This window comes from Balaenoptera borealis (genome assembly GCF_965194805.1).
Source record: "Balaenoptera borealis genome assembly, contig: HAP1_SCAFFOLD_1415, whole genome shotgun sequence".
Lineage (NCBI taxonomy): Eukaryota > Metazoa > Chordata > Mammalia > Artiodactyla > Balaenopteridae > Balaenoptera > Balaenoptera borealis.
This window is the reverse complement of record NW_028122808.1, coordinates 3,330-27,806: the sequence shown is the minus strand read 5'-3', so window position 1 is coordinate 27,806 and position 24,477 is coordinate 3,330. Positions and strand designations below refer to the sequence as shown.

At 39.0% G+C, this 24,477-nt stretch overlaps 1 long non-coding RNA gene and 1 pseudogene across 2 annotated transcripts; one reads left to right on the top strand and one right to left on the bottom strand.

Annotated features, from left to right (window-relative positions):
- Positions 1-1,786: 1,786 nt before the first annotated feature.
- Positions 1,787-9,393, top strand: LOC309622029. Its single transcript, XR_014240443.1, has 2 exons — positions 1,787-1,926; positions 7,717-9,393. It is a non-coding gene; the product is annotated as an uncharacterized lncRNA (long non-coding RNA).
- A 10,687-nt stretch (positions 9,394-20,080) lies between these two features.
- LOC309622023 (mitochondrial import inner membrane translocase subunit Tim8 A pseudogene) lies at positions 20,081-22,052 on the bottom strand (annotated as a pseudogene). The gene has a single exon. The product of its transcript is annotated as a mitochondrial import inner membrane translocase subunit Tim8 A pseudogene (transcript).
- Positions 22,053-24,477: the final 2,425 nt, after the last annotated feature.

Sequence of the window (24,477 nt, the reverse complement as noted above, 5' to 3'; positions counted from 1 at the left end):
GTTTCCCTTTGCTATGAGTTTTTAATCATACATAATTATTGAATTTTATCAAATGCTTTATCTGACTATACTGATATGATCATATACATTTTCTCCTTTATTTTATGGATGTGGTGCATGACATTTATTGATATTTGAATGTTAACTCACCTTGCATTTCTGGAGTAAAACAACTTGGTAGGAATTCACACACACACACACACACACACACACACACACACACATTCACTCACTCACACACTCTACATTTGATTGTCTAACATTTTGTGTATGATTTTTGCTTCTGTATACATAAGGGAGATGGGCCTATTTTCTTTTCTCATAATTGTCCTTTTAATTAGTGAATAGTATATAGAGGGTAGAGATTTAAAAGACCTTTTAAAAGGTCTTCTTCTTCTGTGATATAATACAATACAGTATTACTCCATTTTTTAAAAATGACCTTTTTCATTTTCAAATAATTTCAAATCTGCAGAAAAGATACAAACAGAGTTCCCTTTACCTCTCTCCCAGTTTTTCCTATTGCTAACATCTTATACTACCATAGTATATTTTTCAAAATTAAAAAGCCAACATTTATACATTACTATTAACTAAACTTAAGACTTTTTTTGGATTTCACCAGTTTTCCTGTTAATGACCTTTTTCTGTTCTAGGACCCAATCCAGTATATCACATTCCACTTAGTTAGTTGTCATGTCTCCTTAGTCTTCTCTGGTCTATGACAGTTCCTCATTCCTTCCTTGTTTTTCATGATTTTGACAGTCTTGAGGAATATTTGTCTGATATTTTGTAGAATTGTTCTCAGTCTGGGTTTGGCTGATGTTTTTCTCATGATTCGACTGGAGTTATAGGTTTTGACAAAGAATACCGCAGAAGCGAAGTAACCGTCTCATCACATCATAACAGAGAGTATGTAGTGTCTCCGTGACATCACTGGTGATGTGAAACATCATCACTTGCATAACATGGTGTTTGCTTGGTTTCTCCACTGTAAAGTTACTTTTTCTCCCATTTTATACTGTCTCTGGAATTCAATCATTAAGGCCAGCCCAGGACTGGACTTAAGGGGAAGATTAAGCTTCACCTCCACCTCCTTGGGGAGGAGATGGATGCCGGGGGGGGGCGGGGGGGAGGTTACCTACATATGGAATTCTTCTGTTGGCAAGATTTGTCTTCTCCCTCCCTCCTATTATTTATTTATTTATACACTCATTTATTTACTCCATTATGTTTTAATATGGATTCTTTATAATCTATATACATAATTACAACCTTAAAAACCTCTGGTTCCCCCACTGACATATAAACTTTTTGAGGAAAGGCTCTGTTTCTTTTTTATTTTTGTACACTCTATGCGTTTAGCATAGTCCCCTAATTTATAGTGGACTTCCAGTAATTATTTTTTAATGGATATCTTTCCACTTCAACTGAAAAGTACCCTTTCCTTATATAATAGCATTCTAAATCCAAAATAAAAGTAGATTTTAAAATAAGTAAAAGTAAACTCATGCATGATCACCCTGTAATAAGTATGTAAAAAAGCACAGGGTACTGCAGAAATAACTTAACCATTTGAGTTGGATGTGTCTCCAAAAAATATTGAAGCCACATTTGGAAAGAAATTACAGTATTTGATAAGCCAAGGATATGACCTGCTGTGTGCTTTCTCTTTTTTGTTCAGATCACCAAAGGAGATTAAGACCCCGTTTTCTCCCTTCTCTGGAAAATTATCATCTGATGCAGTCACTCAGATAACAACAGAGAGTCCAGGAAAAACCATGTTTTCATCTGAGATTTTTGTTAATGCTGAAGATCGTGGACATGATATTCCAGACCTCAGTACACAGAAGTTGGGCAAAGTTCCTGTCAAGTTTGCTTCATCATCTTCAGTCCAACAGATTACTGTTCTTCATGGCACAGATGGTAAGAGAATTTTAGGTCACATTACCAACTTTTGTGTGTCATTAACTAAGAAATTTCTTGATTGGGTCTTTCTAGTTAGAAAACCTAATTTTAATTTTAAGCATTAGGTTGTACATGATTAAAACATCTTTTATTTACATAGCTATGAAGAGAATATAATTTATTATGTTTTTACTTCAATTTCTAGTGAAGTTAACAACCTATGTGAAACTCATGCTACTTGTGGCTGACGTATTTTCAACTCATAATACTTGTCATAAGAATGCAAGTAGTTCATGAAAACATAAAAACTATAGAGGTTCAATTTTAGGGAGGTAGATAACTATTTGGCATTGTTTCTTTTACTATTGTTTTGCATGATACAGTGAACAGATAGCAAACACAATACCAGTCTATTTCTTGCTCAAGAAACGTTGAGCAGGGACCCAGGTTGACTGTGACTCTGCTTTCTTTAAAACATGGAACCTTGGATTCATCATCATAGTCAACTGGAAGGGACGAAAAGCATGGAGGAGCACATGTTGGGAGGCTTTTATGGGCTAGGCCTAGGTGTGGCCCACATCACTTTCCACTGACTAGGAATAGTTTAGCTGTGCTTTCCAGGATGAAGAAGAAATGAGTTTTGGTGAACAGCTAGCAATTTCTACCATAAGGTCTACATTTAGAGTGTTCCTATGCTATCATGACAGTGATATTTTTATAGTGCTTATACTATATAACATTCAAAATTATAGCAAGTTATTTTCTTTTTCAGACCAGTAACTGGAAAGTTAAGTTCCCATTCTACCTCCAAATGAGGGTGGGAACTTTCAATTACTAATTTTAAAGTATTCAACAGTTTGTACAAATCTATTCAAAATATATTTTAAGTTTTCCTACTTGTGCAAAAAGTTTACCTGTCTGTAGGTATAAATGGAATATGCCTAAATGTATAAAGAAAATTGCTTAGTTCCACATGTAAATTGCACTGAATTTAATTTGAATAAATACATTTATATGTTGAAATGGTTATATTTCTTTTCTTTTTTTTTTTTTTTACTTTTATTTATTTTATTTTTGGCTGTGTTGGGTCTTCATCGCTGCGTGCAGCCTTTCTCTAGTTGCGGCGAGCGGGGGCTACTCTTCGTTGCGGTGCACGGGCTTCTCATTGCGGTGGCTTCTCTTGTGGTGGAGCACGGGCTCTAGGCGCGTGGGCTTCGGTGCATGGGCTCAGTAGTTGTGGCTCGCGGGCTCTAGAGCGCAGGCTCAGTAGTTGTGGCACATGGGCTTAGTTGCTCCGCGGCATGGGGGATCTTCCCGGACCAGGGCTGGCACCCGTGTCCCCTGCATTGGCAGGCGGATCCTTAACCACTGCGCTATCAGGGAAACCCGAGATGGTTATATTTCTTATACATTTTTATTGTGATATAAAATTATGCCCCCCAAATGTATAGTCTAATCAATATCACACAGAACACCTTTAATGTGTCAGTTACCTATTGCCACCGTGATACTGTATAAGAACCTCGAAAATCTCAGTGCTTTATAACAACAGACATTTGCTTTCCTCACTCATGGGCTTATGAGTCAGTTGGAGTTTGGCATCAGGATGCAAAAACGGTTTGGGTCTGTTCCACATGCCTTGTACTGAAACCCAGGCTACTCTGGGTATGCTGTTTTCATGTTGGTGGCAGAGCACAGGAGAGGAAATCCAACTGTGAAAGTGTATTTTATACCTCTTCTGACATCAAATGGATCGGTCTACATAGAGCCCACAGTTCACGGTCTTACCTTTACATACAGGTACTTGGTAGAAAAGACTCCTTTAAAAGAGAAATATTATTTGGTTTAATAATAAAAGATTTTTAACTCTGTGGATTCAGAAGTAAAATTTTAAAAATATTTTAAAAGTATACAGAATAGCATGTTGAATTTATGACTATGTGTCCACTGCTCTGAATTAACAAATTAAGAGTAATATGCTATATGTTTATATTTAGTTCCATTTGCAAGTTTTTTGAAGGAATAAAGTTTATGGTTGGACTTTCTTCTTTACCCTTCTGCAGTCCTTTCTTTCTCTCCCAGGAACAACCATTATTTGCTGAATAGTCGCTTCTTCCCCCAGAGATAGGCAGTCCAAAGTAACTTTAAGACTTCTGCATCCAAACAGAAAGTTGTTGAGAATTTCAAAAAGCCACTTATCTTGCCTCTGAATTCTCCATCTCCACATGGTAGCCATTCTTGCCCTGGGTCCATTGTAATTCTGCCCAATTGTTGTTGTCCATTTTCTGCAAACTTTGAACTAAATGGTAAATTTAACCATCACCACCAAGCTTTATATACACTGGTGGAGGAAGAAAACTACTAAGTCAATATTCTAACAATAATGACTACAGCAACGTCCAAAGAGAAGTAGAGGCTACAGCCTATTTTTCCTGTTATTTAAATTCTTCCAGCCTCTATACATTTCTTCATTCTCCTTGAATTCAGCCAGGTTCTCATTGGCTGGGGCTTTGCCTGATAGGTTGGTACAAGTATTCCTAAGTAGTCTAAGGCTTTGCTAGCCCTGCATAGGTTTAAGGTCATTTTTTGTTAATTTCTATGACCAGGCTTGGTAAAGTGGTCCCCTAGGTGTAAGCCATACTCCTACTGACTTTCTTCTTTTAAGGTAACCTTATTTCTCCCTGATAGTTAAGGTCAATTGTAGTTTTAGTCAACACTATGGCATCCTATTCCCTGTATTGTTTCAGTGACATAAAGAATGTAAAATGACTAGATGGCTCCTGTCTCCCGGTAGAAGTGCCCCTCCCTTATTTCTAAGATCTTCCATCAAACAAAGCAGAGTCACAGAGATAGAAAGCAAAAGATTTTAAAGGCTTCTGCCTTTGTTCCTAAATATATGCATTCTGTCTGTAGGATAGGCAAGTGCCATATGTGGTTCTGAGCACATGCCGTATTTGGCAAGCTAGCATTCCAGCCTCAGAAAGTGATGCCTCCCAGCTTGTGCCATGACAGTTATCAGTAAATTGTTCACTCGCTTTTTTGTTTTTGAGTTTACCATAGCTGTGGGTGATCAGGCTTGTGAGGAGAACAGTGACTCCCTTTAGGCATCAGCCTGTTGTCTCATTTCCTTCACTATGAAGTCAGTTCCTTGGTTGGAAGCAGGGTACTAGTAATATGGATTCCATGTCAAATCATCAGAATGATGGAGTGGTCAAGGATGGTAACACAATTCTAAGTAATATAAAAGTTGTTATTGCGTCCAGAATGAAGGAGATCTCATTCTACTCTGGGACTATCAGACTCTGTCTAGAGTATTTTGATTTTTATAAACTAGACATGGGCAACTAGGAGTCCATCTAGAGGTGATTACAGGATGCAAGAGAAGACCATGGTCCATAAGGATAAACTGAAGAAGCTGTTGTGTTTAATCAGGAGAAGTGGTAGCTATCTACAAAATTCTATTTGAATGAGCAGTACAACCCCATGAATACTGAGGAGTAACCTAAACAAGAATTTTATAGGACTCATGTGATGGCAATACTAATCCTTTGTGTAGGCATAGAAAAGGAGAGTAGACTAAAAGGAGGGATGGGATATTTCTGAATGGGAAAATTGAATATTTAAAGATGTCATTTATTCCCAAATGAATTTAAACTCTAATGTAATTCTACTCAAAATTCTAATGGAATTGTTCTTTTGAACTTGTTTAATTGATCTTAAGTTTTTTCCGGAAGACTAATAAAGAAAATACTGGAAAAGAAGAGTAATGGGGAGGATAAATTTTAGCAGCAGCCGGTGGAGTGTTTTAATGGGATGCCTGGAAGTTGCAGACATTATTCTCACCCTTGACCTATGGGCCCAGACTTAGTCATATGTCCATACATGTCTGCAAGGGAGATTGGGAAATACAGTGTACAGATGAGCAGTATGTACCCAGCTAAATATCAAAATGCTGTTACAGAGAGAGAGAGAGTTTCTACCACATCATGAAAGAAAAACAAGTGTATAGAAAAAGATTTCAGGGACTTCCCTGGTGGCGCAGTGGTTAAGAATCCACCTGCCAGTGCAGGGGACACGGGTTCGAGCCCTGGTCCGGGAAGATCCCACATGCCGCAGAGCAACTAAGCCCGTGTGCCACAACTACTGAGCCTGTGCTCTAGAGCCTGCGAGCCACAACTACTGAGCCCATGCTCCACAACTACTGAAGCCTGCGTGCCTAGAGCCTGTGCTCCACAACAAGAGAAGCCACTGCAGTGAGAAGAGTGAGAAGCTCGCGCACCACAACGAACAGTAGCCCCCCCACACCGCAACTAGAGAAAGCCCGCGTGCAGCAATGAAGACCCAATGAAGCAAAAAAATAAGAAGAAGAAGAAAAAGATTTCATCTTCTATAATAATCAAATTACTACCATGTCACAGACATTTTAGAAAGAATTTTAGCAGTTAGTATTTAAAAAAAAGAAACTTTATAAATGACATAATTTTTCACTCTGAAATCAGAAAACTTATGTGAAATGGGGCAGCAGGGGAGAATGGGTATGCTATAAACAGGAAGTCTTTATTACAGAATTCTTTATTATTGAAAATTTAATCCAGCCTAAATTTTTAACATTATGAGAAGGGTTAAATACACTTAATGTGTAGTAGAATGATAAAAAATGTGACGATAGGAAATAAAATGAATATTTTATTATCAATGTAAAGTAGAAAAACTGAATTCCACATTATACATACTATACACAACTATGTAAACAAATAAGAAATACAGAGGAAAGACCTGTAGAAATACATTAAAATATTAATAATAGTTATCTTTGAGTGGTAAGACTTTGTCTTTTTTATTTCTGTGTATTTTTTTAATATTGAGAAGTTATACTTTTTTAATGGGAAACTTATTTTGAAAATCTGCCACATAGAAGAGAATTAGATTTACTTTCTATGACTCTGGAGGGAGAACCTTCAAAGATCAGTAGTAGGGGTTAACAACGACCAGGTTTGGGTTCAATATAAGATAAAGTGTTTCTTAGTTAGAGCCATCTAAATATGGAATAGATTGCTAGGAAGTCGTCTTCTCAATGAATCCTACCCTTACCACTCTATTTAAACTGCATCCTGCTGCAATTTCCCAAATACTTCTAATCTTCCTCAGCATTTTCTAATTTTTGGGGGGGGAGTGGCTGTTTTGGGTCTTTGTTGCTGCACACGGGCTTTCCCTAGCTGTGGTGAGTAGGGGCTACTCTTCGTTGTGGTGCATGGGTTTCTTATTGTGGTGGCTTCTCCTGTTGCAGAGCGTGGGCTCTAGGCGCACAGGCTTCAGTAGTTGCAGCACGAGGGCTCAGTACTCGCAGCACAAGGGCCCTAGAGCACGTGGGCTTCAGTAGTTGCGGCACATGGGCTCAGTAGTTGTGGCGCTCGGGCTCTAGGGCGGGCGGGCTTTGGTAGTTGTGGCACGCAGGCTCAGTAGTTGTGGTGCACAGGCTTAGTTGCTCCACAGCATGTGAGATCTTCCCAGACCAGGTATCGAACCCCTGTCCCCTGCATTGGCAGGCAGATTCTTAACCCACTGCACCACCAGGGAAGTCCCAGTATTTTCTAATTTTTTATGTCACTAATAATTTATAAAAATACTAGATGATTTACTTATTTAGTATGCTAATTGTTTACTGTCTATCTCCCTCTTCTAGAATGCTAGTTTACTGATACATTCCAAGAATCTTGACCACTGCTTGGCACATTAAAGGTGCTTAATATTTGTTCAGTTAATTAATAAATGTTTTCTTATTAATTATTCTGATCTTTATGTCCTTAGGCCAGCCTTTACTGTTGCCATATAAGCCTTCTGGTAGTACAAAGATGTACTATGTTCCCCAATTAAGACAAATTCCTTCATCTCTGGATTCCAAGTCAGACACCACCATTGAGAGCTCACACTCAGGTATTATGCAGAAATTATTCAAAATTTTATTTTTTGAAATTTTATTTGTGGATTGGCTGTTTAATTCTGGATGACATATGAAAGCTCAGTGCTCTTTAATCTTTAAGTGAAACATGGAGATTTTCATGACACAGGCTCTGGTTCAGATAGGTGAGTTATTTGGTCAGATGTATTGTGTACACTCAAACATTTGATAAATATTTGAAGAAAATTGTATGAACAGTTACTTGTTTGGGTTAGTGGACTCCATCTAGGACAAAGGTTTCCAAGTTTTCTCTGTTCACAGTCACCTTAGTGTTTGGGTGATTTCTTTTCTCATCATCGTGGGGATATAAATCATCAGCAGCATATAAATACATGAAGTATTTTTTCAGACACTAAGCTATTATGTTATTAGGGTATAAAAATACTTAGCGTTTTGATCTTACAGCTTAATAAGCAAAAATATTTTTCGTTTTGTGTTTGAAAGAAAACATTTTACTTTGTTCAGAAATATGCATAATTACTTGCTAACGAGATATGTGTGGCTATTAGGGCACAGTTTCTCAAACCTTGAGATGAGATTGGACACAACCACCCTCATTTATTGCTTTTGTTACAGAAACCGTCAAAAATCCAACTCTGCAGAGATACAGACAGCAGCATTGAAAGGAATGTAGCAGTATCTAATGTTGAAACTTTAAACTATCTTTAGCGATTAGTTTTTGTCCTGTACACCAGATATTACATATCACTCTTTCTCTAGAATTTTAAAATATCCCACAACATCCCTGTGAGATCACCACAATAGAACTGCAGATTTAGAAAATGAATAGCATCCTGTGGAGGAACTGAATAAATATTTTCTGTGGAAAATTATAAGGATACAGAGTTGGTATGGTGCGGGGTTTTGATTGTTGGGATAACATATTGATTGGTCCACAGGAGTTGACTTGGTTCAGTTTAGATATAAATTGTTCATGATTTGTCAATAGACATCTTTATAGGTGTAGAAATTAAAAAGAAAGTAGTTGTCCCTGGTCTTACGCAGATTTTCTGTTAATTTTAAGAGGACCCAACTAGTATCTAATGGTAACTGAGTTAAAGCCCCGATATAATTGCTCCTGATTTCCCACTGTGATGCCACTGAAAAAAAGAACCACAAAATGCTCATATGTTAGGATTGATTATGAAGCCTATAACCAGGAACTGGAAGAAATTTTCACTACCTGCATGGCTATGATTTTAAAAACTCACTTAGTGGCTACGAGACATAAAACAAGCTTACTTAATTGATTGTAGGTAGGAAAATCTTTTATCTCAGTCTCACTTTCAGCCCCCTAGTTCAGAAGACAGAATGTACCAATAGAAGTCTAATCAGGTGTTCCAGTATTTTTTGAGGCCTCCTGTGTACTTCTATTCATTTACATCCTAACTCTTCCCTTTGGAGACATTAACTTTGAGAAAAATTGGACAGTAGTGGGAAGAGGAAATGACTCAGGGATGGTACACTGTATCCTGAGAAATACTGTCCGTATAAATAAAGTACTGAATGCATCAGTTAGACAAGAAGAGATCTGTTGGCTATATATACTTGAGGTTGTCATTTATCATGTTCTGCATCTATTCTGAGAGTGAGGGAGTTGACAGTAGAAAATAATAGTTTCTTAGACCAGTAGAGCTGATCTAGATGAAAGCCTAGGAATTGTTCTGATAGATAGTGTCTATTAGTATGTTGTGATTCTATAGATACTAGAAAGATCCAACTAGAGTTTGGGGCCAAGGGCAAGTCATAAACCATTGCAGATATTTGGACCAAATAATTTCTCCTCAGTTGAGAATGAGTAAACAATTGAACTCATAAAATTCTTTTAGAGACAAAAACAAAGGGACTTCCCTGGTGGCGCAGTGGTTAAGAATCCGCCTGCCAATACAGAGGACACGGGTTCCAGCCCTGGTCCGGGAAGATCCCACATGCCACAGAGCAACTAAGCCTGTGCGCCACAACTACTGAGCCTGCGCTTTAGAGCCTGCGAGCCACGACTACTGAAGCCCGCATGCCTAGAGCCCGTGCTCCACAACAAGAGAAGCCACTGCAATGAGAAGCCCGCGCACTGCAACGAAATGTAGCCCCCGCTCGCCGCAACTAGAGGAAGCCCGTGCACAGCACCGAAGACCCTACACAGGCAAAAATAAAAATAAATAAATTAAAAACAAAACAAAAACAAAAAAACAAGGCAAAGGTAACCTCGCAAAGAAAGAGATAGATGTTAGAGATTTACTCATTAGGTCAAGTAACACTCTGAAGTAGTAACAGGATTTCATTTATATCTGACAGTAAGTTCTGTGAAGATAGGTACTATGTCTTTTTTTTTGTAAGCCATTTTATACCTCATACCAATATATAATATAGATGTTATTTTTATATTCATTTAAAGACATTTAAATATTTTGTGTACTAGTACTGTCAATAGGAGCAAAAAGCCATGGGGAGAGAACTGGTTGGGATTTTTAAAACAAAGTGAGGAGTTAATAGCAGAAAAAAATGGTGGAGTAAAGACCTCCAACATTTTGCCCTGTGATAAAAGCAACAGAATTTTGGCAAAACTTTATGGAAAACTTTTCCAAAACTCGAAATTAACCAAAGGCTTGTAGCTTTTGTAGTAAGCATTTATTCAAGAAAAATGGCTGAACCTTGATAAGAATAGTAAGCTTGTGGCATTTTACCTTGCCCTATTCTCATTGCCACACTCAGCTCAGTGATAACCTTGAAAAATATCAGCCTGCATTCCCAGGACTGGAGGGAGCAGAACAGAGCTGGACCTCTTTCACAATTTCATTCCCAAAGAATTGTCAGTATTTGATCTGTCTGATGGCTCTCTGGAAGACTCCACTCAAAAGGCTTATCTTTATTTGACCTTACCCAGAGCTATCCAGTGCGTATGAGCCTCTGTGTCTATGTGTGAGGTGTTTGTCAAAAAACACTTACAGGCAAGTGTTTTATTTTAGTTTCTTAAATATTTATTTATTTTATTTATTTATTTTGGCTGCGCCGGGTCTTAGTTGCACCACTCAGGATCTTCGTTGCGGCATGCGGACTCCTTAGTTGCAGGACCTAGTTCCCTGACCAGGGATCGATCCCGGGGCCCCTGCATTGGGAGCCCGGAGTCTTACCCCCTAGACCACCAGGGAAGTCCCCAGGCAACTGTTTTAATGTCACAATGCAGGAGGCAGTGGATAACACTTTAGACAAACAATAGACTAACCAAAAGCTTTAACGGAAAAACTGAGGATGAGATGTCCATAGATATTTTGAAAAGCATTGATATATTCCTAGGACTCTAGAAGACCACAAGTGTGCACAGGCCTGAGTGCATGCTCAGGAAAGATCTGAGAGGGGCCTACCCTTTACCTTTGGCTGCCCTTGAGGCTCTGGGCAAGAAGAAAGGGAAGGCTAAGGCAGAATTGATAACTCCCTGCCCTCAGCATTGATGGCTATGTGCACGTAGTCCCTCGGCAAAGACTGGGAGATTTATTGTTTCTAGATGTTTAAGGATACCTCCATCTAGGCATTAGCTGACCACTAAGCTAGTTGAGTGGCAGCTTCAGTAGACTTCATAGAATTTGTTCAGAAAAGTTACTTAAAAAAAAAAACAGCGTAAAGCAACAGCAGGAAACTGTAGGGAGGTAGTAGACTCTGATTTCCAGGGTTGTCACATTATATTTTTTAAGATGTCGAGTTTTCAACAAAAAGTTACAAGATATGGAAATTCAAAGTAAAAACAAAATATATGGACCATACAAAAGTTTAGAAACTGTCTGTGAGGAATCTCAGACATTGGACTTACTAAATGAAGATGTTAAAATAGCTATTTAAAATATGTTCAAAGAACTAAATGAAACCATGTCTAAAGAAGTATAGGGAGAGGGGCAAGATGGCGGAAGAGTAAGACGAGGAGATCACCTTCCTTCCCACAGATACAGTAGAAATACATCTACACGTGGAACTGCTCCTACAGAACACCCACTGAACGCTGGCAGAAGACGTCAGAACTCCCAAAAGGCAAGAGACTCCCCACGTACTTGGGTAGGGCAAAAGAAAAAAGAAAAAACAGAGACAAAAGAATAGGGACAGGACCTGCACCAGTGGGAGGGAGCTGTGAAGGAGGAAAGGTTTCCACACACTAGGAAGCCCCTTCACGGGCAGAGACTGTGGGTGGCAGAGGGGGGAAGCTTCGGAGCCACGGAGGAGAGCGCAGCCACAGGGGTGCGGAGGGCAAAGCGGAGAGATTCCCGCACGGAGGAGCGGTGCTGAGTGGCACTCACCAGCCCGAGAGGCTTGTCTGCTCAGCCGCTGGGGCGGGTGGGGGCTGGGAGCTGAGGCTCGGGCTTCGGTGCTAGCCGAGAGGGAGTCCGGGAAAAAGTCTGCAGCTGCCAAAGAGGCAAGAGACTTTTTCTTGCCTCTTTGTTTCGTGGCGCGCAAGGAGAGGGGATTCAGAGCGCCGCCTAAACGAGCTCCAGAGACGGGCGCGAGCCGCGGCTATAAGCGCGGACCCCAGAGGCGGGCGCGAGCCGTGGCTAACAGCGCGGACCCCAGAGATGGGCGTGAGCCGCGGTTATCAGCGTGGACCCCAGAGACGGGCGGGAGACGCTAAGGCTGCTGCTGCCGCCACCAAGAAGCCTGTGTGCGAGCACAGGTCACTCTACACACCGCCCCTCCCGGGAGCCTGTGCAGCTCGCCACTGCCAGGGTCCCGTGATCCAGGGACAACTTCGCCGGGAGAACGCACGGCGCGCCTCAGGCTGCTGCAACGTCACGCCGGCCTCTGCTGCCGCAGGCTTGCCCCGCCTCCTCCATACCGCTCCCTCCCCCCGGCCTGAGTGAGCCAGAGCTCCCGAAGCAGCTGCTTCTTTAACCCCGTCCTGTCTGGGCGGGGAACAGACGCCCTCAGGCGACCTACACGCAGAGGCGGGTCCAAATCCAAAGCTGAACTCCGGGAGCTGTACGAACAAAGAAGAGAAAGGGAAGTCTCTCCCAGCAGCCTCAGAAGCAGTGGGTTAAAGCTCCACAAACAACTTGATGTGCCTGCATCTGTTGAATACCTGAATAGACAACGAATCATCCCAAATTCAAGAGGTGGACTTTGGGAGCAGAATATATTAATTTTTCCCCTTTTCCTTTTTTTGTGAGTGTATATGTGTATGCTTCTGGGTGAGATTTTGTCTGTATAGCTTTGCTTTCACCATTAGTCCTAGGGTTAGGTCCGTCCATGTTTTTTTTCTTTGTTTTTTTGTTCACTCAAAAAAATTTTTTTTCCTAATAAATGTTTTCTTAATATTTTTTCCCTTATTTTCTATTTTTAGAAATTAAAAAAAAATTTTAATAAGTTTTTTCATATTTTTTATTTTAAAAAATTAAACATTTTTTCTTAATAAATTTTTTTCTTAATAATTTTTTTCTTATTTTTTACTACAAAAAATTAATAAATCTATTTTTAAAAATTAAAAAAAATTTTTTTTCTGAATACATTTATTCTTAATTTTTTTTCTTATTTTTTATTATAATAGCTTTATTTTATTTTATTTTATCCTCTTTCTTTCTTTCTTTCTATTTTTTTCTCCTTTTTATTCTGAGCCATGTGGACGAAAGGCTCTTGGTGCTCCAGCCAGGCATCAGGGCTGTGCCTCTGAGGTGGGAGAGCCAACTTCAGGACACTGGTCCACAAGAGACCTCCCTTCTCCACGTAACATCAAACGGTGAAAATCTCTCAGAGACCTCCATCTCAACATCAAGACCCAGCTTAACTCAACGACCAGCAAGCTACAGTGCTGGACACCCTATGCCAAACAACTAGCAAGACAGGAATACAGCCCCATCCATTAGCAGAGAGGCTGCCTAAAATCATAATAAGGCCACAGACACCCCAAAACACACCACCAGACGTGGACGTGCCCACCAGAAAGACAAAATCCAACCTCATCCACCAGAACACAGGCACTAGTCCCCTCCACCAGGAAGCCTACACAACCCACTGAACCAACCTTAGCCACTGGGGACAGATACCAAAAGCAACGGGAACTACGAACCTGCAGCCTGTGAAAAGGAGACCCCAAACACAGTAAGATAAGCAAAATGAGAAGACAAAAAACCACACAGCAGGTGAAGGAGCAGGGTCAAAACACACCAGACCTAACAGATGAAGAGGAAATAGGCAGTCTACCTGAAAAAGAATTCAGAATAATGATAGTAAAGATGATCCAAAATCTTGGAAATAGAATAGACAAAATGCAAGAAACATTTAACAAGGACGTAGAAGAACTAGAGAGGAACCAAGCAACGATGAAAAACACAATAAATGAAATTAAAAATACTCTAGACGGGATCAATAGCAGAATAACTGAGGCAGAAGAACGGATAAGTGACCTGGAAGATAAAATAGTGGAAATAACTACTGCAGAGCAGAATAAAGAAAAAAGAATGAAAAGAACTGAGGACAGTCTCAGAGACCTCTGGGACAACATTAAACGCACCAACATTCGAATTATAGGGGTCCCAGAAGAAGAAGAGAAAAAGAAAGGGACTGAGAAAATATTTGAAGAGATTATAGTTGAAAACTTCCCTAATATGGGAAAGGAAATAGTTAATCAAGTCCTGGAAGCACAGAGAGTCCCATACAGGATAAATCCAAGGAGAAACATGCCAAGACACATATTAATCAAACTATCAAAAATTAAATATAAAGAAAGCATATTAAGAGCAGCAAGGGAAAAACAACAAATAACACACAAGGGAATCCCCATAAGGTTAACATCTGATCTTTCAGCAGAAACTCTGCAAGCCAGAAGGGAGTGGCAGGATATACTTAAAGTCATGAAGGAGAAAAACCTACAACCAAGGTTACTCTACCCAGCAAGGATCTCATTCAGATTCGATGGAGAAATGAAAACCTTTACAGACAAGCAAAAGCTGAGAGAGTTCAGCACCACCAAACCAGCTTTACAACAAATGCTAAAGGAACTTCTCTAGGCAAGAAACACAAGAGAAGGAAAACACCTACAATAACAAACATAAACTATTTAAGAAAATGGGAATAGGAACATACATATCAATAATTACCTTAAATATAAATGGATTAAATGCTCCCACCAAAAGACACAGACTGGCTGAATGGATACAAAAGCAAGACCCATATATATGCTGTCTACAAGAGACCCACTTCAGACCTAGAGACACATACAGACTGAAAGTGAGGGGATGGAAAAAGATATTCCATGCAAATGGAAATCAAAAGAAAGCTGGAGTAGCAATTCTCATATCAGACAAAATAGACTTTAAAATAAAGACTATTACAAGAGACAAAGAAGGACACTATATAATGATCAAGGGATCGATCCAAGAAGAAGATATAACAATTGTAAACATTTATGCACCCAACATAGGAGCACCTCAGTACATAAGGCAAATACTAACAGCCATAAAAGGGGAAATCGACAGCAACACAATCATAGTAGGGGACTTTAACACCCCACTTTCACCAATGGACAGATCATCCAAAATGAAAATAAATAAGGAAACACGAGCTTTAAATGATACATTAAACAAGATGGACTTAATTGATATTTATAGGACATTCCACCCAAAAACAACAGAATACACATTTTTCTCAAGTGCTCATGGAACATTCTCCAGGATAGATCATATCTTGGGTCACAAAACAAGCCTTGGTAAATTTAAGAAAATTGAAATCGTATCAAGTATCTTTTCTGACCACAACGCTATGAGACTAGATATCAATTACAGGAAAAGGTCTGTAAAAAATACAAACACATGGAGGCTACACAATACACTACTTATTAACGAAGTGATCACTGAAGAAATCAAAGGGGAAATCAAAAAATACCTAGAAACAAATGACAATGGAGACACGACGACCCAAAACCTATGGGACGCAGCAAAAGCAGTGCTAAGAGGGAAGTTTATAGCAATAGAAGCCTACATCAAGAAACAGGAAACATCTCGAATAAACAACCTAACCTTGCACCTAAAGCAATTAGAGAAAGAAGAACAAAAAAACCCCAAAGCTAGCAGAAGGAAAGAAATCATAAAGATCAGATCAGAAATAAATGAAAAAGAAATGAAGGAAACAATAGCAAAAATCAATGAAACTAAAAGCTGGTTCTTCAAGAAGATAAACAAAATTGATAAACCATTAGCCAGACTCATCAAGAGAAAAAGGGAGAAGACTCAAATCAATAGAATTAGAAATGAAAAAGGAGAAGTAACCACTGACACTGCAGAAATACAAACGATCATGAGAGATTACTACAAGCAACTCTATGCCAATAAAATGGACAACCTGGAAGAAATGGACAGATGCTTAGAAATGCACAACCCACCGAGACTGAACCAGGAAGAAATAGAAAATATGAACAGACCGATCACAAGCACTGAAATTGAAACTGTGATTAAAAATCTTCCAACAAACAAAAGCCCAGGACCAGATGGCTTCACAGGCGAATTCTATCAAACATTTAGAGAAGAGCTAACACCTATCCTTCTCAAACTCTTCCAAAATATTGCAGAGGGAGGAACACTCCCCAACTCATTCTACGAGGCCACCATCACCCTGATACCAAAACCAGACAAAGATGTCACAAAGAAAGAAAACTACAGGCCAATATCACTGATGAACACAGATGCAAAAATCCTCAACAAAATACTAGCAAACAGAATCCAACAGCACATTAAAAGGATCATACACCATGATCAAGTGGGGTTTATTCCAGGAATGCAAGGATTCTTCAATATACGCAAATCAATCAACGTGAATACATCATATTAACAAATTGAAGGAGAAAAACCATATGATCATCTCAATAGATGCAGAGAAAGCTTTCGACAAAATTCAACACCCATTTATGATAAAAGCCCTGCAGAAAGTAGGCATAGAGGGAACTTTCCTCAACATAATAAAGGCCATATATGACAAACCCACAGCCAACATTGTCCTCAATGGTGAGAAACTGAAACCATTTCCACTAAGATCAGGAACAAGACAAGGTTGCCCACTCTCACCACTATTATTCAACATAGTTTTGGAAGTTTTAGCCACAGCAATCAGAGAAGAGAAAGAAATAAAAGGAATCCAAATCGGAAAAGAAGAAGTAAAGCTGTCACTGTTTGCAGATGACATGATACTATACATAGAGAATCCTAAAACTGGCACCAGAAAACTACTAGAGCTAATCAATGAATTTGGTAAAGTAGCAGGATACAAAATTAATGCACAGAAATCTCTTGCCTTCCTATATACTAATGATGAAAAATCTGAAAGTGAAATTAAGAGAACACTCCCGTTTACCATTGCAACAAAAAGAATAAAATATCTAGGAATAAACCTACCTAAGGAGACAAAAGACCTGTATGCCGAAAATTATAGGACACTGATGAAAGAAATTAAAGATGATACAAATAGATGGAGAGATATACCATGTTCTTGGATTGGAAGAATCAACATTGTGAAAATGACTCTACTACCCAAAGAAATCTACAGATTCAATGCAATCCCTATCAAACTACCACTGGCATTTTTCACAGAGCTAGAACCAAAAATTTCACAATTTCTATGGAGACACAAAAGACCCCGAATAGCCAAAGCAATCTTGAGAACGAAAAATGGAGCTGGAGGAATCAGGCTCCCTGACTTCAGACTATATTACAAAGCTACAGGAATCAAGACAGTTTGGTACTGGCACAAAAACAGAAATATAGATCAATGGAACAGGATAGAAAGCCCAGAGATAAACCCACGCACATATGGTCACCTTATCTTTGATAAAGGAGGCAAGCATATACAGTGGAGAAAAGACAGCCTCTTTAATAAGTGGTGCTGGGAAAATTGGACAGGTACATGTAAAAGTATGAAATTAGAACACTCCCTGACACCATACACAAAAATAAACTCAAAATGGATTAAAGACCTAAGTGTAAGGCCAGACACTATCAAACTCTTAGAGGAAAACATAGGCAGAACACTCTATGACATAAATCACAGCAAGATCCTTTTTGACCCAGATCCTAGAGAAATGGAAATAAGAACACAAATAAACAAATGGGACCTAATGAAACTTAAAAGCTTTTGCACAGCAAAGGAAACCATAAACAAGACCAAAAGACAACCCTCAGAATGGGAGAAAATATTTGCAAATGAAGCAACTGACAAAGGATTAATCTCCGAGATTTACAAGCAGCTCATGCAGCTCAATAACAAAAAAACAAACAACCCAATCCAAAAATGGGCAGAAGACCTAAATAGACATTTCTCCAAAGAAGATATACAGATGGCCAACAGACACATGAAAGCATGCTCAACATCATTAATCATTAGAGAAATGCAAATCAAAACTACAATGAGGTATCATCTCACACCGGTCAGAATGGCCATCATCAAAAAATCTAGAAACAATAAATGCTGGAGAGGGTGTGGAGAAAAGGGAGCACTCTTGCACTGTTGGTGGGAATGTAAATTGATACAGCCACTATGGAGGACAGTATGGAGGTTCCTTAAAAAACTACAAATAGAACTACCATACGACCCAGCAATCCCACTTCTGGGCATATACCCTGAGAAAACCATAATTCAAAAAGAGTCATGTACCAAAATGTTCATTGCAGCTCTATTTACAATAGCCAGGACATGGAAGCAACCTAAGTGTCCATCATCGGATGAATGGATAAAGAAGATGTGGCACATATATACAGTGGAATATTACTCAGCCATAAAAAGAAATGAAATGGAGGTATTTGTAATGAGGTGGATGGAGTTAGAGTCTGTCATACAGAGTGAAGTAAGTCAGAAAGAGAAAAAAAAATACAGTATGCTAACACATATATATGGAATCTAAGGGAAAAAAAAAGGGCCATGAAGAACCTAGTGGCAAGATGGGAATAAAGACACAGACCTACTAAAGAATGGACTTGAGGATATGGGGAGGGGGAGGGGTGAGATGCGACAGGATGAGAGAGTGTCATGGACATATATACACTACCAAATGTAAAATAGATAGCTAGTGGGAAGCAGCCGCATAGCACAGGGAGATCAGCACGGTGCTTTGTGACCACCTTGGGGGGGGGTGGGATGGGGAGGGTGGGAGGGAGGGAGATGCGGAAGGGAGGAGATATGGAAACGTGTGTATATCTGTAGCTGATTCACTTTGTTATAAAGCAGAAACTAACACACAATTGTGAAGCAATTATACTTCAATAAAGATGTTTAAAAAAAAAAAAAAGAAGTATAAGAACAGTGTCTTACCAAATAGAGAATATCAATAAAGAGAAATTACAAAAAAGAACCAAATAGAAGATCTGTAGTTGAAAAGTACAATAACTAAAATAAAAAATTGACTGGAGAAAGCTCAGTATCAGATTTGAACAGGCAGAAGTATGAGTCAGTGAACTTGAAGATAGGCCAATTGAGATTATCCAGTGTGAGAAACAGAAAGAAAAAAGAATGAAGAGAAATTAACAGAATCTCAGAGTCCTATGGGACACCTTCAAGCATCCTATTATACACATAATGGGAGTTCCAGATGAAGAGACAGAAAAAGAGACTGAAGGAGTATTTGGAGAAATAATGGCCTAAAATTTCACAAATTTGATGACTGCTGTTAATCTGCACATCCCAAAAGCTCAAGGAAGTCCAAGCATGATACAGTCAAAGAGAGCCACATCTACATACATCATAAACCATCAAATGACAAAGACAGTGTTAAAGCAGCAAGAGCGGAGTTATCATGTACAAAGAATCTTCAATAAAACTAATTGCTGATTTTTCATCAGAAACCATAGAGGCCAGAAGGCATTGCAATGACATATGCAAAGAGCTGAGGAAAAGAACCTGCCTACCAAGTATTCTGTACCTAGCAAAACTACCCTTCAGAAATGAAGGAGAGATGAAGACATTCTCAGATAAACAACAGTTGAAAGACTCCACTGCTAGCAAACTGACCCACAGAAAATACTAAAGAGATTTTTTTCAAGATGGAATGGTGAACACCAGACAGTAACTTAAATCCACATGAAAAAAGTACTAAAGGTAACTACATAAGTAAATACAAAAGACAGTATAAATGTATTTTTGTTTGTAAGTCAGTTTTTCTCCTATATGACTTAAAAGACAAATGCAGTATAAGCAAGTCCCAAATACATAAAGAAAAACTAACAGAATTAAAATGAAAAAACCTGACACTATTTTTTTAAATAAATAAATAAATTTATTTATTTATTTATTTGTATTTTTATTTTTGGCTGCGCTGGGTCTTCGTTGCCGCGCGCGAGTTTTCTCTAGCTGTGGCGAGCAGGGGCTACTCTTTGTTGTGGTGCGCGGGCTTCTCATTGTGCTGGCTTCTCTTGTTGAGGAGCACGGGCTCTAAGTGCATGGGCTTCAGTAGTTGTGGCTCTTGGGCTCTAGAGCGCAGGCTCAGTAGTTTTGGCGCGCAGGCTTAGTTGCTCCGCGGCATGTGAGATCTTCCCAGACCAGGGCTCGAGCCCGTGTCCCCTGCATTGGCAGGCGGATTCTTAACCACTGTACCACCAGGGAAGTCCGAAAAACTGACACTATTAAACGGAGAAATATTTCAAGCCAATAGCAAACGGTCATATATTGTATAATTCCATGTATATGAAATGTCCAGAATGAGCAAATCCATATAGACAGAAAGTAGATTAGTGGATGCCAGGGGATGTTGGGGAGGGGAAAATAGGGAGTAACAGCTAACATATACAAGATTTCTTTGTGGGGGCGTGACAAAAATGTTCTGGAATTAGATAGCAATATTGGTTGTGAAAATACTAAGAACTAGTGAATTGTACACTTACTTTAATCGGTGAATTTTTTTTTTTGAATCTTGTAGAAGTTTTTATTTCAGTGATGAAAAGAACGCAGTAAATGGAAACTATGCTGGTTTACGTTAGGCATGCACCTCTACCTGAAACTGCTGTTAGTTTTTGACTGGCCTAAATCTTTATAACTTATTTTTTCATTTAGGCACATCTTTAAATTTTTTTGGACCCTGACATACAGGGTAAGTTAACGTCTTCCTTGTGGCAGTTTAGTATGAGAATTATGTTCGCTGGCTAGATTCCTTTAACTAAAGTCCTCTAGACTCTCAGGCTACCTGTACTAGCTCAAGACTGTACTTTATATATAGAAATTTAAGTGAATCACAGTATAAGGGAGGGAGATAATCTAGAAAAGTGAAATGTACTGTATGAATACTCCATACATTTTTTTTCCAGCACTGATAATCAAACACTAGATAAGGAGGCCTACAGTCAAGTACCAAATTACTCTTTCCCCCACTGCTGCCCTTTCTGAGAGACACAAAGATGTATATCGATCTCTCCAGAAATCTGAAAGGAATCCACACAAATAACAGATTATTACCTATGTGGTCCCACATATCAAATTATAGAGCAGTTCCACTATTAAAATTATAGGAAGCAGTTAATGGGACTATGAGGAAAGCATCGTCCCACATACAGTAACATACACCTAGTAGAGTTTTCCATTCATCTGTCAATTGTTTTCCCAAGATTAGCATTAAAAAACACAACCCCAAACACATTTGACCCTCAAACCACCCCCACACACAAAAATCGGTCTTTATTCATTCTCAGATGACAGGATGTCCCAAGAGTGACAAAGGTGGGAGCCGATCCCCCCACAGCCTTTTCTTCAACCATCCCATCAACTGCTCTTCATTTCTTGAACTACCTTCCTTTTCCAGAGAGGTAATACTCAGGTCAGTCAGAAAGGCTTTCTGAGAAGACTGGCTTGGATTTCTGGGTCTGTTCCAGTCGATTCTAGATGAATTGGCTTGTATCAATGAAGCGCTCAACGCAGTTCACAAAACAAGCCTCAGCCCGACTGTCCAACTTTGGCCCAGGCTTGTCCATGCACATTTCCCAACAAAGTTCCGTCATCTGGTGCACCAGCTGCTGGAAGCGCTGCTTCTGAGTCTCTACCTCCGTGCAATGCTGCAGCTGCGGGTCGACCGAGCCCAAACCCGCTGCGGAGGAAGACGAGGAGGACGCCATCCCAGCGCGGCCACGCGTGCCGAGACAAACTCCGCACCAAGTCACCGACCTTCACGTGTCTCCGCGGCAGAACCCTTAAATGGTGAATTTCATGTTTTGTCTCAATTTAGAAAAAAAGTGTGTGTGTGTGGGGGAGGGGGTGGGCAGGAATGAACATATGAAGGAAAAGACTGCCTAAAACTGTAAAGATTTGGTAACAGATTTAAAATACATTTTGCAGGCAAGAAAGGGTGGAATTAACATGAAGGAAGTTAAATTAGTGATGAGGACAAATCTGAGAGTCTGCAAAATTACAGAGGAAAAAGGAGAAGAAAATGAAAATGCTGTGAAAGATGATGAGAGACATAAGAAACATAGCTAAGTAAACCAAACCAAGAATTATATCTGCAGCTGAAGAAGAAAGTAATATTCAAACACTTAATTGAATAAAACATCCTCCTCCTGAAAAGGGGAACACTGTATGCAGATTGAAAGTTGCCATAAAAATCCAGGGAAAAATCAGAGACTGAGACACATATCAGAAAAAGATTTTTGAGTCAAAATAAATAGAAGAAAATCCCATAAATATACAATTTAAAAAAAAAAGTTAAGAGAAGAAAATTTAGTCTGATATCAGGCTTATTTAAAATACTAAATGTAAAAATAATGGAACCAAATCTGTATTTATTGGGGAAATTATATAATTCAAGGATTTATGGACCCAGTGCATTTTCATTAAGCACTATGACAATGAAAAGACATTTTCACAAGTACACAGCAGCTAGAAAGTATATTCAACCTCTGTACCTTCTTGAAAAATTCACTTGAAGACTCACCCAGCTGAAGAGATGAATCAAAATGAAGAATTCATTACAGAGAAATGAAGCAATGCTGAAAGTGATCAGTGGTGAACTTTGAAGTCAGTTTGACACAACACTCATCTAAATAGCAAATTTAGTTACAAGGTGGAAAAAAAAATGCCAAAAGTTAATTTTGGAATGAAAGGCATGAAAAGAAAAAACAATTGTATTTTTTTGTCTTTTTGACTAAAGAGCTGTCATTTTATTCATGACTTGGTGATCAGATAGGTTAAAGAAGTTTTCATAAAAAATAAATTTGACTTGATTAAAATTTAAAACTTGTGTGCACCAAAAAAAAAAAAAAAAAAAAAAAACACCATCAACATAGTAAAAAGGTTGCACACAGAATTGGGAAAAACATTTGCAATTCATATATCTGATGAGAGATGACTATCCATAATATATGAAGAACTCTTACAGTTCAACAACAGCAAAAAGCAATCTAATTTTTAAATGAGTACAGAATCTGAAGAGACATTTCTCCAGGAAAGATACAGATGGCCAAAAAGAACGTGAAAAGATGTTTTACTTCATTAGTCATGAAGGAAATGTAAATAAAAACTACAAAGAGATACCACTTCATACCCATTAGGATGGCTTTTATGAAATAAAAAAGAGCAAGGGTTGGCAGGGATATGGTGAAATTGGAACTCTTGTGTATTGCTGATGGGAATGTAAAATGGTATAGCCACCGTGGAAAACAGTGTAGTGGTTCCTCAAAAAATGAAACATAGAATTACTATATGATCTAGCAATTCTTCTTCTAAGTATATACCCAAAAGAATCGAAAGCAGGGATTTGAACAGATTTTGAACACCCAGGTTCATAGCAGCATTATTAACAATAGCCAAAGGGTGAGAACAATCCAGATGTCTACCACCTGATGAATGGATCAATACAATGTGATACATACATACAATAGAATATTATTCAGCCTTAAAAAGGAGTGAATTTCTGACACATGCTACACTGTGGATGGACTTTGAAGGCATTGTGCTAAGTAATACAAGCCAGTCACAAAAGGGTTGGAGGAGGAGGAAAGGGAGTTATTGTTTAATAGGTACAGAGTTTCCATTTGGGAAAATGAGTTAATTCTGGAGATGGATGGTGTGATGGTTGCCCAACAATGTGAATATACTTAATGCCTTAACTTGTATACTTAAAAATGTTTGAAATGGTAAATTTTATGTATATTTTACCACAATGGAAAAAAGCTACCAAAAAATGAAACTCGAAAAGAATTTTAAAACTAGATATCTGTCTTCCAAATTATTGTTGAGTATATAAAATAAGCAAAATAACATAGAACAAGAACAGGAAACAAGAGGGGCTTCCGTGGTGGCGCAGTGGTTAAGAATCTGCCTGCCGTCGCAGGGGACACGGGTTCAAGCCCTGGTCCAGGAAGACCCCACATGCCGTGGAGCAGCTAAGTCCATGCACCACAACTACTGAGCCCGCATGCCACGACTACTGAAGCCCGCGAGCCTAGAGCCCATGCTCCGCAACAAGAGAAGCCACCGCAATGAGAAGCCCGCGCACCACAACGAAGAGTAGCCCCGCTCGCCGCAACTACAGAAAGCCCGCGCGCAGCAATGAGCACCCAATGCAACCAAATAAATAAACAAATAAATACATTTATTAAAGAAAAAGAATGAAAACTAAACTTTTTAAGCCTAGTCTTTCAGAACAGTAGAATGGGCTCCCAAAGAACCTTTCAAAT